Here is a 14,848-nt window from a genome sequence, read left to right as displayed (position 1 = left end):
TCAGCAAACTTCTGGAAAAACCTGAAGAATTAAATTGACAGAAACCTGTTCTGGATTGGTAACTTACAAAATAAAACATTTTCAATCTCTGGACTAGTCACACACAAGAAAGATAACAGGCCTTTAAAAAAGAGGATACCATACAGTGTAAAGCTGAAACATGTAAATTAGTCTGGCCAATATGCTCTACACCTGAGCACAAGTGTCAATGAAGTGGTGCACCTTTTAGGAACTGTTAAAAAAGTGTCATTTTACATCAATGAACACAGCAATGACAACCTGATCCTAGGAGAAAAGAGCTGACACACACTATTTATTTAAGAATGAACACTTCACCTCAACTTTTCACAGCACGGGACCATCAAAAATTGAAACAATAGAGCAACACAGAGGACACTACCACACAGCTGGGGGAGGGCACAGAGAGAGAGAGAGAGTTTAATGACCTACTTACTCACTTTTTACTGGCAACAAGATAAGAGTGCAGGTGGTGTCATATCAAAATTGTAGAGAACATGCACGAGAAAAAGTTTTAACAATAGCAAATTAACGTACTTGCTAGTGCTTATTTTTTTTTTTTAAATATCTCTCTCAAACTGATCAGGTATTGGAAAAAGAAAGATAAATATTTTGAATTAAGACTTAAAACAGGATGGAAACGGGTACCATATTGGCCTGAATATAAGATACACCATTTCTACAAAAAATCTCCCATAAAAACTGGGACTTTTATGAATCATAGAAACCTCAACTGTAGTGCTTTTTCTTAAGTTTGAAATGAAACAAAAATATCACTACAGTTTGTAAATCAATTGTTGTGTATGAGGTAGCAATGCAAACATTCTCTTTGTTGCTATCCCATTTAGGTAGTGACTACAGAGGGATCCAGAAAAATGTAGACATTCTCTGATAGTTATTACCTTTGGAACAAAGTGTTATATGGCTGCAATTTTGAGTGGTAGCATAAACCACTGTTTTCCCAACAGATCTTGTCGTGTGGGTTTCCAGCAGATGACAATGCAGCACTGGATGAAGTACAACTATTGTTTGAGCAATGCAAGGCTGTACTGAAACAACAATTTATTGTATTTGGTATAAATTTTAAGCCGACAATGCTGTTTAAAATGTGCACAAGGAAAGGTCCTCTGAACAACAACATCAACCTCCAGGTTCCAGCACTGCTGTATTGCAACATTTTTCTAGATCATCTCAAAAATCTATGAAGCATTGTGTATGGGGAAGTGGGATAAGCTGATCAAGTGCATGATAAATTCTGAAGACTGCAAAGTGGAAAGTGTACATTCCAAGATTGTTTCACACTATGAATGAGGACAACTCGAATCAAAGGATGGAGCACTACGAGTGGTCTGAAGGCATGCTTCACGAAGATGAATGGTTTGCAGGGAAGGTTATCTGGCCTAATGAGGCACAATTCAACCTGAATGGTAATGTAAACTGTCATAGCTGCGTGTATTGGGCTGCTGAAAATCCTCATGTTCACATGGACAAACATGTTACTTCACTTGGTGTTAATGTGTGGTGTGGTCCGTCATAGTATTGTTTCTCTGACCCATTCTTCTTTGAAGGTACATAACTGGTGAGGTGTATCATATACGGCAAACATTGATTTTATTAGCCATCCAAGTGGTGTTTGGAAACAAAAGATTTTTACCTACAAGACTGTACTCTGCCTCACCACCACAGAGATATCAGATTCTACTTAGATGAAAATATACCTGGACGACAGATAAGTCGAAGAGGAACTGTCAAGTGCCCACCAAGTTCATGGGACCTTACAATTCTCGACTTCTACCAATGGGGGACCTCGACAAACAAAGTTTACCAACAGAACCCAGCTACACTGAATGAGATATGAGAAACCATCAAGACATCCTGTGCAGCTACCACACTGGCAACATTGACAGCTGTACTTCAGTCAACAATTCAGCAACATTGATGTTGCTTGGCTGCTAACAGGTGTCACTTTGAACACACAAAATGATCTTCCTCCCATGCAAGAATTTTGACACTATGCCATTTTGTTCCATCAATATTGACTATCAAAGAGAGTCTACATTTTTCTGGACCCCTCTGTATTACCATTCTCACAGTTTCACTATTTTAGACAATGGGACAGGCACAGTTTTTCTCTAACTAAAGAATATAATTTATTCTTCACCAATGAAGCACAACATTGAGAGAAAATTTTGGAATTCCGTACAGTTACGTTGCAAATTTCAAACTCACAGTTATTCATCTAACAGATGTGCTTTTTAAAGGTACGGTTCAAGAAATGCTGCACATGCAATGCCCGGGATTGTAGCGACGGCACTGTACTTTGGGAGGAGAGTGACAAAAATACTGACAGTGACAAAACAATGAATGTTAGTGAAGTTAAGAGTGTCTTACATGAAAACTGCAACTGAAAGCTTTGTTTTTGTGTGTAATTTATCTATAGTGTACTACAAAAAAACTGGTTAAGGGTAAATCACATTTTGAAAAGCTTTTGTAAATGGGCAACTTGACAAATTATTTTTAATTAAGTTTCTCTCTTTTTCGAAATTAAAGGTGCAACTTATATTCAGGCCAATTCGATGTGTATATAATTTATGATAACTACGAACAGACTTTGAAATTTGTCTACATCACACCAGGTATACTTAACTTATTTCACTGCCCCACACAGATGCTCATGTCCGGTGGAAGTCTCCTCTAGTTCCCCCACTTTTGGCCAGAAGCATTATTTCAGATATCACAATGTCATGACTCACAGCTTTGCACATATCGTACACTGTTAAGGCAGACACCGATACAGCAGCGAGAGCTTCCATCTCCATGCCCATTTGCCCTCTACACTTTGCCGTGCCAGTTATAATCACACAGTTGAGAGCAGAGTCCAGTTCAATGTCCACAGCCACAGAGGATAAAGATATGTTATGACACAGAGGGATAAGGCTGGACGTCTGCTTGGACCCCACAATTCCCGCCAGGCGAGCAACGCTAAGTACCTTCAGGCCATTTTCTCGTATGAGTTTCATCAGTTCGGGTCCCACAAAAACCTTTGCTCGTGCTGTAGCAGTCCGTTCTGTCACCAGCTTCGAACCCACGTTGACCATTTTCGCCCTGCCAGACCGGTCAACATGAGTCTGACTTTCGGACTGTGCTCCCAAACTGCAGAAACGGCAAGAGAAGACAGAGGGCTGTGCTCTGTGTGTTTGTTTTGTTAGGAGTCCTGCATTGCACATAATGCTTGGGGCACAGGGAAGCAAAAGAAACTGTTTTCTAGATTCAGTCACTACACTCAAATTACGTGACAACAACTGAGACGTCTGTGTATCCGACACAAACAGGGGCGAAATATTGGTATCTCAGAAGAAGTACTTTTGAAAATCTTGTTTCTGAAGGTTTAACAACTTCCAACTTTGTGCCTTCACGACATCACTACAGCCATCAAGTTCAGGGCCACCTGGAACAAAAATACAAGCTGTAACAAACAACTCTTCATAATCTGAAAATAGGTTAACTACAAAAGAATTTTTAAGCATTCGTGTTGAAACACCCCAGATTAATTCCTTTACTGGATTTTTGGTAATTTACCGAAGCCACCAAACAGTTAATTATTATGATATATGACCGTGTGCTTAATGGATGAAAGGCTATTGGTTGTTCTGCTGTGGTTTCAGGAGTATTTCAACCGAATGCGGCTGTTCTGGGACGGAATAGCTAATGATTGAAAGTTTGTCTATTGTTAAGAATCAGAAAGGTTGTGATGTACAACTGATATATATTTCCTACTAACACACAAATTCTGAGGCAGTTGCTACCTTTGCCTTACACGTCTAATTGTGATTATCTCTTTTTATTGATTGCTGATTTTCAGTACTTTGTCACACGCAATGCTGATGGTTAACATTCACAACAATCCTCACTGCAATCCATGGTTGTTGCTGGCCGACACGGTTGACGTGAAACACATAATTCGGCACTTGTCACTTTCTGTTTCTTATCACTTGCGAATCGGCATTAGTGAGAGTCAACCCCACGACGATCAGGGGGACGTGCTCACTCGTCATACTCCAGTGAATTTTACCGTTTACAACTCACTCGACCACCATTCTTGCCCGTCTTTCCTGCTCTACTGCTCACTTGACACTCTACCATACTACTGCGCACTCAGCACTAGTCTCACTGCCTACTGCAGCGCTCGACAATCTACTCCTGTCCGCTATCGACCTGGGCGTCAGATACTAGCATCTTTGTTTGTGGGATCACGGATCCCTTACAGTGTTCAAGACAAGTTCTTTGAACCTTAATGATCTGTTATGATTCTTTTCTTTCCTAAGCTAAGGTCAAAAATCTGTTTTGTCTGCAGAAGTGTGCAATATGAATATTACACAAAGTTGATAGGAACATCTCACATAAATCTCCTCAGTGGCTGTAGATTTCACAATCTTGCAGGAGTGGATATAAGGGGAGGTCGTGGCAATGGTGAAAACTACCACCCACTTCCCAAACAACATATTATACTGGGGTGCACTTAAGAAGGCAGCAGTGTGGTGCATTCTGTGCAGAAAGAGATGGGGAATGCTTTATGGTGCTGTCTGTGTGTTCTCTCTCTCTCTCTTTCTCTTTGTCCCACGACTCACATTTCAGCCACTTCCAACCCTCGTAACTGGCACAGGCCACTGTGTCTGCTTCTGACTCTGCCTAGTAGAATTTATGCGGTCGGAAAGCTATCGCTGTTGCTTTCTAATGTAATACTTGTCATGTTTCCTTTATGCCAGCCATTGTGAACATTAATGGCTAAGTAACCTCATCATACCTAAATGCCTTGTATCGTACACGCACCCCAAAATGCACACTACAGACAGATGTGGCAGAATGACACGATGTCTTTATATTTCATACTTCACCAATTTCCAAATGCACACATAACTTTTGGAGAAGGAGGTAGCATGGAAACAGAAGTGTGTCAAAAATGCCAAGTTCTTCCAGCAATGACAAGCTACATTTAATAAAGGACACTTTTCAGTTGCTCGTGCTAGGGTCTGCCCACAAGGACATGCTTTTGGTCTGATTGACAACATTCCAGCCGGGTAAAGCTGCACACCACTGGGTTGAACATACCAGCTGTCAACAGATCCGATACAACAACAACAGAAAGAATGACTTCCCGAACACAGTTGGAAATCACTGATAGAAACAGTATTCCCCTCATTCACATGTGTTTGCAGACCTCTGTTCAGTCATAATGTTTATTGAAATAATGATGGTGAGCACACACTCTGACAGAGTTCAACTTCGTTGTTACATGGTTGTTCAGCTTTTTCCTTCTTTCCTCCTCCCTTTTCTCTTCCCAAAATCTTTTCATTCTTTGACTGTGTTCCTGTTTCCTTTGATATGTACATATTTTCTCTGTTTTCTTCCTTCCCTTTACTTCAAGTTTTATGTTCATAATTTTGATTCTGAATTTGTCTCTTTCATTCATCATTTCCATTCTGATTCCTGCTCGTTTTGGCATTCTTCTATCTCTTTAAACCAACTGGTTTTTTTGATTAAGGCATTTACTACATCCTAAATCCCTTTGTGAATCTGTCGCTGTTCATTGTGTGTATGTGTCCACAGAAAGTTAGTCGGTGTTTTCTGATTGTGACTGAATCTGCCTCTGTGTTCTTATAATTCTCTGGTTGATCTCTTCATCCATATGCCATCTCTGTGCACTGCTCCAAAAAATTTTCTGAGGATTTTGCATTGTATTCTTTCTGCTTTGTGGTGCCTGGTCCACAGATTGTGGTCATTTCTGATGCGAAGAGTGCTTCTGATACTATAACTGTATTATAGCGCATGTGTTTGCCTTGTACTGAAATGTTTCTTTTATTACAGTGTGTCCATGTCAGTTTGTACACTTTATGAAGTTCTTTTGTTTGTTCTATGTTTTCTTCCTTCTTTGATCCACCTATTTGTATTGTTACTATTATATTGAATAATTTAATATATTTTTGTGTGTTTATTATTGTTATTAAAATTGTAGATGTCTGTCGTATGCTAACAGCGAGGTTGCTAGCGAGTTGCATTTTTGAGGGAAGCTGGGTGAGGGGGGGCGGAAACAATAACAAACTGTCACTCCCCCCCCAAATAACCCAACCCTGGATGCCAATACATTTGCTCTGTATAGGTGTTTGTGTCCAGAAGTATGAGTCAATTTAGCAAAAAAAAGCAAAGGAAAGCTTCATGTTCTGGCCCACATAAAAACCAGATGACCAACCACAGTGTAATCCTCTGCAATGGCATCACTGAAAGCAGTATGGTGGGAGGGGGAGGGGGGGGGGGGGGGAGTCAGCACACCCTGTTCTGGTCACTGCCAGCTTTCTTGACCTCAGAGTCACTACGTCTCACTCCAACAGTTCCTCAATGGGCATCACAAGGCTTGGTGCACCTCGTTCCAGTCCTCCCACCAAGGAAAACCTCGGGCAGTACTATGGGTGAGTCGCAGCTGAGCAGCTGCCTTCCCCCTGTACCTGCAGTAGCTGCGAGAGGATATTTGTGTTACACATACGCTAAAACTGGTGTAGATGCCACAGGACACTCTTTGGAGTGTCACCTACAAGCACACGCTGCTACACACTTGACAGTGCTAGGTGGCCATGAGTTCTGGCTCAAAGTTCCTGCAACTGTGGTTGGAACTTCCCCAGTGTGACTCTCCCATTCTTTAATAGGGTATTTCAGTGTCCGGGGCACGTTCACATTGGACAACACTGTCCAGTACAGGCTGCCGTCTTCCACCCGTGCTCTCTTGCACTGAGCATTGCATCTTGCACAAGTGAGTCATAAGGACTCCCCTCTTCTGTATGTACACTAAAAAAGCAAAATTGTCTTTTCAGACGAAAAAGTAAAATTGTCTCATATCCACATTCTATCCTTAAAAGTATCCTTATGTCTGGGAGACGCAGATCCACCAAGCAGATCCCACCCGACGACCCGTAGCAAGACTGCAGCACAAGAGGCAGGAGTGCCATCTGTTCCCTTTGACGTTTCTGTCTTGCTTTGCCACCTATCAGTAAGTGACGAACCAGCTAAATCTGGACTTTGCTGCCACAAATCAAGAAGCAATGGCTCGGAGACAGCATGAGCTCATTGTCCAACTGACGGGTGGAAGCAACGCAACAGCAACAGCAACACCAACACCAGTCACACCACCAGTGAATATACTAGAGAGGCCCTCAATACCACCGCAGTAGTCCTCGAGCTGGAAGTGACAGCTCCGTGGAACAAAGATGGACCTTCGAAGCTGGTGGGTCCAAAATGCAATCAGCAGCAACATACATGAACAACTGAGCCTACTGACTCACACGGCAAATGCAGCGTGCTTTTACCAACACCAGTTCTGAGCATCGGTAATATGAGGGACCATACAAACAATTCTGCAGCACCTCAACTACACAACACTACCCCAGCCGCTACGCAGAACACTGGTCATAATACACAATTACACTTGCCCCGGCAAGCTAAAAAAGACATTTGTAGAATGTCACTCCCCACAATATACCAAACACAAAACTCACAAGGGACCATGTATCACTGTATGTATGCAACAAAACAGATTGCACAAATCTCCTGAAAATCGTCAAAGCTGGGGGAATTGAGTATCATAAATATAACACCCAAGGGGGGAAAACTCGAATGTACATCGTGAAAGGAGTTGACACCACAACCCTCAATGACATTCTTCATGGTATAATCACAGCTCTCAGCTGGGACTGTGAGACCATGAGATGAATTCTTGGATTCGTGACACACAGATTGCAGCCAAACTATTTAGTGGAGTTCGATGACACAGCTTACTCCTGCAACTTTCTGACGCAGATGCTCCTGCTTCACATGGTCGTAGTAGAAATATACACACTTCCGTGTGTCCCCCAACAGTGCCACCACTGCCAGCAGTTTGGCCATGCGGCACCCGATGTGATCTGGCACACGGTGCCGCAAATGCACTGGTAACCGTGTAGCACGACACTTTAAACTTGGTACAACTATCAAATGTACCAAATGTGGAGGGGTCCATGTGCAAACTACAGATGGTGTGCAGCATACAAAGAAGCTCTAAGGTGCAAAAGTGCCAAAGACAGACAAGTGGTAACCAGAACAGCTCCAAGACACTCCCCACCCCCCAACCAGTAAGGTGTGGAATCTCTTTTACTGGCATTGTCAGTGGAAGTGGATGAACTGAGGATGCACAGAGCTCCACAAACTCACGGCACACTCCCACAACAACAGAACCACAACCCACACCCGCAATGCTAGAAACTGCCCCTGTACTGATGACAACACTGCCGGTCCCAGACAACACCAAGTCAACTCTGTCTAGGCCAGATTGTGACACTTGTGATATCACAGAAGACACACCCAAACTAGGGCAACCACAAACACACGAAATAAAACAGAGGTACCCAAAAAACAAAAGAGGGGACACTATCACACCACAACAAATACACCAACAACAGACCAGACAAACATAGGAACACATTAAAAGGAACAATGTAACCGTAACTCACACTCTTGCCCCCCTCACCACAGCAATAACACAGGTGACCCCAGATGAAATACGAACCATGAATAACACACAAGCCAGCCCATCCAGTACACCAACATAAGGACCACCAGCCACCAACACCACTGCCAGCACCTTGGCTGACATAACAAACATTCTCACCACAATCAGAGGCATAGTGGAGACACTATATCCCACTCACATGGCTTAAGATCCTCTTGAGGCTCTTCATCGTAACACATGCACAAACTCATGACGGCTACACACAGCCAGTGCATGGCTGCTATACAAACTGCTATCACCACACTGCCCACACACTTCCATAGATAATACACCACAAAACACAAACAACAGTACTTTGACCTAGATGCTATTCTGGAATGCAGATGGGATTGGCAACAAAAGGGCAGAGCTAGCTGCATTTATGGAGGAGAAGGGAATCTGGAATGCTCTCATGAACGAAGCTGAGCTCCAGTTACACAAACAACTACTCTTCTCAAGATATTACATCTACTGTACTGACCACCTGAAGGCACAACTGTGGGTGGAACAGCAATCTTCATATATTGAGACAAAGAATACACAAATATTAAGATCCCTGAACCTGAAAGACTAGAAGCCACAGCTGTTAGGGTCAAGTCAATTGAGTGAACACTACATTGATATCGATATACAATTGATCTGGTAATATCATAACAAGCGATATCAGCACAATACTCAACATAGCATAGTGACTAATAGCCACTGGTGATGTTAATGCTAAACACTCTGCTTGGAACTAACAAAGATCAAACACCAATAGCAAAAAAACTATGCGAACATGCACTGCGCCCAAACTACATTACACTAGTGCCAGCTGAGGTGACACTTAAAACAGGGAACAGAGACTAAATGTGATAGACATTAGATGTGATAGGCATTATAGTCACAATCAACATTGAAATTATACATGATTTAGCCTCATCAAACACCTGTAATACTTTACTCGCAAGAAACACAGCAGTATGATGAATCTCACAGGATACTGAGCTACAAGCGTGTGAATTGGGCATTGTTCAAGGAAATGCTTGAAAAGTCGTATCCCACTAATTCCCAAAATTACACAAAGCAGGAAACTTGTTGAAGCTGTCAAAGCCCTCACCACCGCAGTTCAGGATGCAATAGCAGGTACCATTACAGTACTTACACCACAAGAATGCTCAATGGCCCTGCTCCCAGAAATACAGGGGCCAATGTCAATGAGAGATCATCTCGGGAGATACTGGATGTACAAACAGCATATTAGTATTCTCCAGGGGATCATACAGGCTAAATTAAAACTTTTAAAACCACAAACTGGGACAATAGACTCGCAGGGCTGCACACCACATGACCTGGAGTGTGGCAAATAGCTGTCCACTCCACCAAGAAGAAATACTACACACCAAGTTTACAAATACCTTACAGACCAGCATACTCCATGGAGGGGAAGCATGAGCTGATGACCAGAACACTAGCAACATCATTCACACTGAATCTGGCTCCTTCCAATCCAGCACTGCTACTTGAAATGGACCAGGAGGTTACATGGCCTGTAACCCAGCCCAAGTGCAATGTAACAATACATACTGCTACACATGAAATTACACAGGTTATTAAGCACAAAACAACTAGAAAAGCTCCTGGTCCCAATCACTTTCAAAACCATGTCACCCAGGAGTTCACGAATAAAGCTATAGAGCATCTCGCACATATGATGAATACCATTCTACAACATCAACACTTCCCTGTCCTGATGTTCAGGAAGCCAGGGAAATACCACTCCCTACCACAAAATTATGGCGCCATCAGCCTGCTGAGCTCCCTAAATAAGATTGTTGAGAAGATGATTCTCAAACATCTTACTATGCACTGCAACACCAATGACTCGCTGAGACTGGAGCAATTTGGATTCAGCAATCACCACTCCACAACACAACAACTCCTCCGTGTAGTAGAACATATTACACACACCCCCAACACCATAAAGCTACAGGAGCACTGTTCCTGGTCTTCAGTCATTTACGGAACAATTGTCTCATTCGCAAACTCTGCACTGCTAGTCTCTCCGACGAGCTCGTACACCTTACACACTCATATCTCACTCACAGAAGCTTCAACACCGACATTCAGGGCAAACAGTCAACACAACACAGTATACAAGTGAGAGTACTCCAAGGCAGCATCCAAGGGCCCCTCTTTTCTAATCTCTACGTCAATGACTTTCCAACTGAACAAAACATAATGGCAACCATCTACGTAGATGACACTACCATCCTAGTGCAAGACTGGAAACCATCAGGCATAATTCGCAACTGCAAACAAAACTGCCTAGCTGGAACGACAGTGTGTTAAAGCAAATGCTGACAAGTGTGAAGCAGTTCTGTTCACTGACAAACCATAACAACTGCACAATCATTAAGTGTTCTGGCATACCCACAAGCACTGGAATGAAAATTAAGATCGCAAGAGCAAAGAAGGCAGTGAACACACCGTCAGCGAATAGCCCACTGGCAAGGACCACACCACAATGGGAGCAGGCCCCTAGACAAAGAGAATACAAGTGCCACTCCTGCCAGCCTCGGCCACTCAGTATTTGGACAGGATTAGGACAGTATACGGACAGGCCTAGCGCAGAATGCTACAATAACAGTTATTAGTGATCCACAAGCTGTGTGTCAAACTTGCACGAACATTGTATATAGCAAAGGACTCGGATTTATACTGCATGTCGCCTATTGCTTGCGACACCATTGTAAATTCCAGGTCAAGCATTGTCAAGCTTCTTATTTGTAATAAAAACTATTAATGTTGTTTGCTTGAATTGTTGTATAGCATTTTGAGAATGCAGCATCCTTTAGGCACCCTATATGAGATGAGTGGGTAGGACCCCACATTAAGACTGCAGACAAATAACACTACACACACGCCCAATATGTTTCAGTGTGAAAGTCAAATACTGCAGTGACAGGCCAACTGAGCAAATGCAAGGCTCAAACAGTGTTACTCTAAGCTCAACAGGTAAAGCACACTGAATAGGAGGATATCGAGGTCCGTGTACATGATACTGATTAGACCCATGATGATACATGCAGCTGCAGTCTGGGGTTACGTGGCTCTGACCGCCTGTGCCGCCTACAGGTGATACACAACGAAGTGCACCACAGTCCACACACACTGTCGACCTTCACAGAGAATACTGCCTTGAGACTCACACACAGATATTCAAAAAACAACCACACTACTGTACAGGAACTTGAGACACTCTGACAATCACTTCATTCTTAACCTGGGAAACTACGACCACAACCACGGGTGAAAACACAACTGCTGAAAAACACTTCTATCTAGGGACAATTAATCACCTGTGGACAGCACAAGCTCACAGACAAAATAAACACTGGTGAATCCCTGCGTTACAGCAAAACTAAATGGCATTGCCAGCTGCAAATATCTAGCTGACCAACTGGCAATACGGGAAAGCAGTATTGCACACTAAACATAAACATATCCAACCAAACCTCTTTATGGCCAATTGACCACTCGTATAATGACCTTGGCATGTTACAAGTACAGATGCTGCAGGTGGCCCAGGAGAAACTCTGGTGCACAGCCCAGGAGTACCCCTCCTCAATAGGACTGACACCCGTAAAGAGCTTAGGGCTAAGAAAACTGTTTTATATTCAGGTGCAACACCCTTTTAACATCTCCCAGCCGAAATTAGGAGCAATCTGGAAATCCCCAAATATTCAAATTTAAAGTAAAAAATGTTTTATTAGCCAGTCCACCAATAATTTACCTGGATATGTGAATTTACCTACCTGTCCCACCTCAGATACACAACGCACAAACACTTTCTAACAGAAAACCATATTTAGCCATGCAACATATTCTCTAGGAGCAGACAGGAATGGTAGATGGTTTACTCCACAGAGGGAAGCTGGCAGCAGCTTTGGAATGCCTTTTGAAGTGGTGATTCCATCATAATAATAGCCTATGTGCAGGTACGGTTGGTTCTCCACGGAACAGAAACTACTGTACTGGTCCCAACGTGGCATTGACAGCATAAAGGACATTGCACAGGAAGGAAGTATATGAATTTATCAGAATAAGTTTAGATGACAGTGTCCTGTGTAGAATTAAATGCCCATTTAGCATGAAGTATTAAATCAAAATAGTGGCAGAGCAGTTTAAGTAGCAGAGCATTGGCTTTTTTCAAGTAGTTGCTTCTCTGTATATTTATAAAAATAAAATGATGTAGAACTGATCCCCTTGAATAATGATTAATGTGAGCAGATTAGTAGTAGATGAAAATGGTTGTTAGTAGTTCAGTGGCACTTCTCACTTACTCGTTTTACACCCCTGAAGGCTCTCATCGGTGATGGAGCTGTTGGAATATTACATGTGAATGAATGGCTGAACTCGATAATTTTCAAGGTATTCAATATTCTTGTACAGTGCATTCAAAACAAAGTTATATAAAAATGAAGAGGGATGTGTACTTCATAAACTGGCTTGACAACAAGTACACAACGAAGCAGTGTGATGTAGCTTACTCAAGCACCTCAGTTTCGCAGGAGACCCTGAGGCAACAAGTACACGCATCATGTTTGCTCACTGTTTTTTATTGCCTGTGCTCGAGCACAGTATGAAATGTATTAATTTCCTTCTCCAATCTGTGGCTGCTTCCCATCTCTAATTAATTTGTCGTTAACAGGATGTTAATTGTAATATTCCCTTTAATGAACTCATTTTCAGCAAATTGCTAAGCTGGTAATCTTCCTTTTTGTATTGAATAATAATAGTAACTCTGACATTTACATGAAGAGGCATACCAGCAGCAGCAGTTAGCTGTCTTTTAAACTTCATTTGATGCATCCAGAACATTGGAGATATACTGCAACGTCAGTAGGACATATTTACTGAGAAAAATCATACACGACACACTTGCCTCCACTGAACGCATCCACACCCATTAATGTACAGGCAAAAATCCACAAAACCTAACATTCTAGAAGTGGAACAAAATGAATAATATTTTTCAAATACAGTGCTTAAAAAAGTTTCACACTGCCCCCACAGCTTGCATACTTTGTTTTTAACCCATTTGTAGGCACATTTTTTGTAGCAGCCCTGTAAAGTTAATTGTTTTGGTATCATTTTAGAAGTTTCAACTAAATTTAATTTTTGATTATTTTATTTTTGTGATTTAGGAGCAAAAAACTATAGTAGTAAGTATACTTCCCACTGTCTTTAGTAAGCTGTTATGAGTTACTACTACATGTGAAAAAAAGGAATTTTCTGTTTTTATTTGACTATCTATTTTACAATCCTAGAAACTTCATTTAACACTGCTTAAAGAAACAAGCTGAGACAAGTCACAATAGCATATATTGCAGAATGAAACAATGTGTTCTGTTGTAACAAGTGACAACAGCACTGATGTCATGACAAACAGACACCAGTTGTTTAGCATATTATCACAAAAGGTCAACCACATCCAGAGGAGGTACAACATTTTCCCAAGAGCATAGTAAAACAACTAAATTAGTGGTAAGTATGGTCAGTTGGTGGTAAGTATCTTTTCTGCAGTCCAAAAAAGAAATTAATTTTGTGGTAAGTATATTCCCCTTGTATCACGGAAAAATTACTTTGGTAGTAAGCATACTTCCCAGTGGCCTTCAAAACAACATTATTTGGTGGCACGTATATTTGCAACTGCTTCTGAAAGGAACAAGTGACATTTAATGACAATTAAAAGCTACATTTCATAACAGACAGAAAGTTCAGCTGGTGCAGCAAACTAACATCAGGTGCCAGGTGCATACAGAGCTCGTATGATGTGTTCTCAGGAATACAGTAAAGAAATACAGTTGATGGTAAGTACACTTCCCACATCCTGTGAAATGGTTAAATCAGGAACTTCTCTCAAAATATATCGAGCGAGGTGGCACAGTGGTGAGCTCACTGGACTCACATTCAGGGCAACTAACAGTTAAAGTCCATGCATTACTCTCCTGTGGCAACCTGTTCATCTCAGAGTAGCCCTTTCAACCTGAGACAATGTAGGTCGAATGAATGACGATACAGCTACAGTAGTTTGGTGCGTGTGGTAAGCTTAGCAGTTAAGCTTTACCACGTAGTCATTGCTATGCGTCAGGCTCTCCATCCATATTTATACTAGAGAGCCTTTTTCACGTGCGTCGTCTGGTTTGAATTGATTGCTTATTTTTCTTTGATCTGATAAGTGCCGTTCTCTTTGTTATAGGTGTTTCCGTCACT

The sequence above is a fragment of the Schistocerca americana genome, unplaced genomic scaffold (assembly GCF_021461395.2).
Source record: "Schistocerca americana isolate TAMUIC-IGC-003095 unplaced genomic scaffold, iqSchAmer2.1 HiC_scaffold_17, whole genome shotgun sequence".
Classification (NCBI taxonomy): domain Eukaryota; kingdom Metazoa; phylum Arthropoda; class Insecta; order Orthoptera; family Acrididae; genus Schistocerca; species Schistocerca americana.
Note: the sequence above shows the minus strand (reverse complement) of the source record.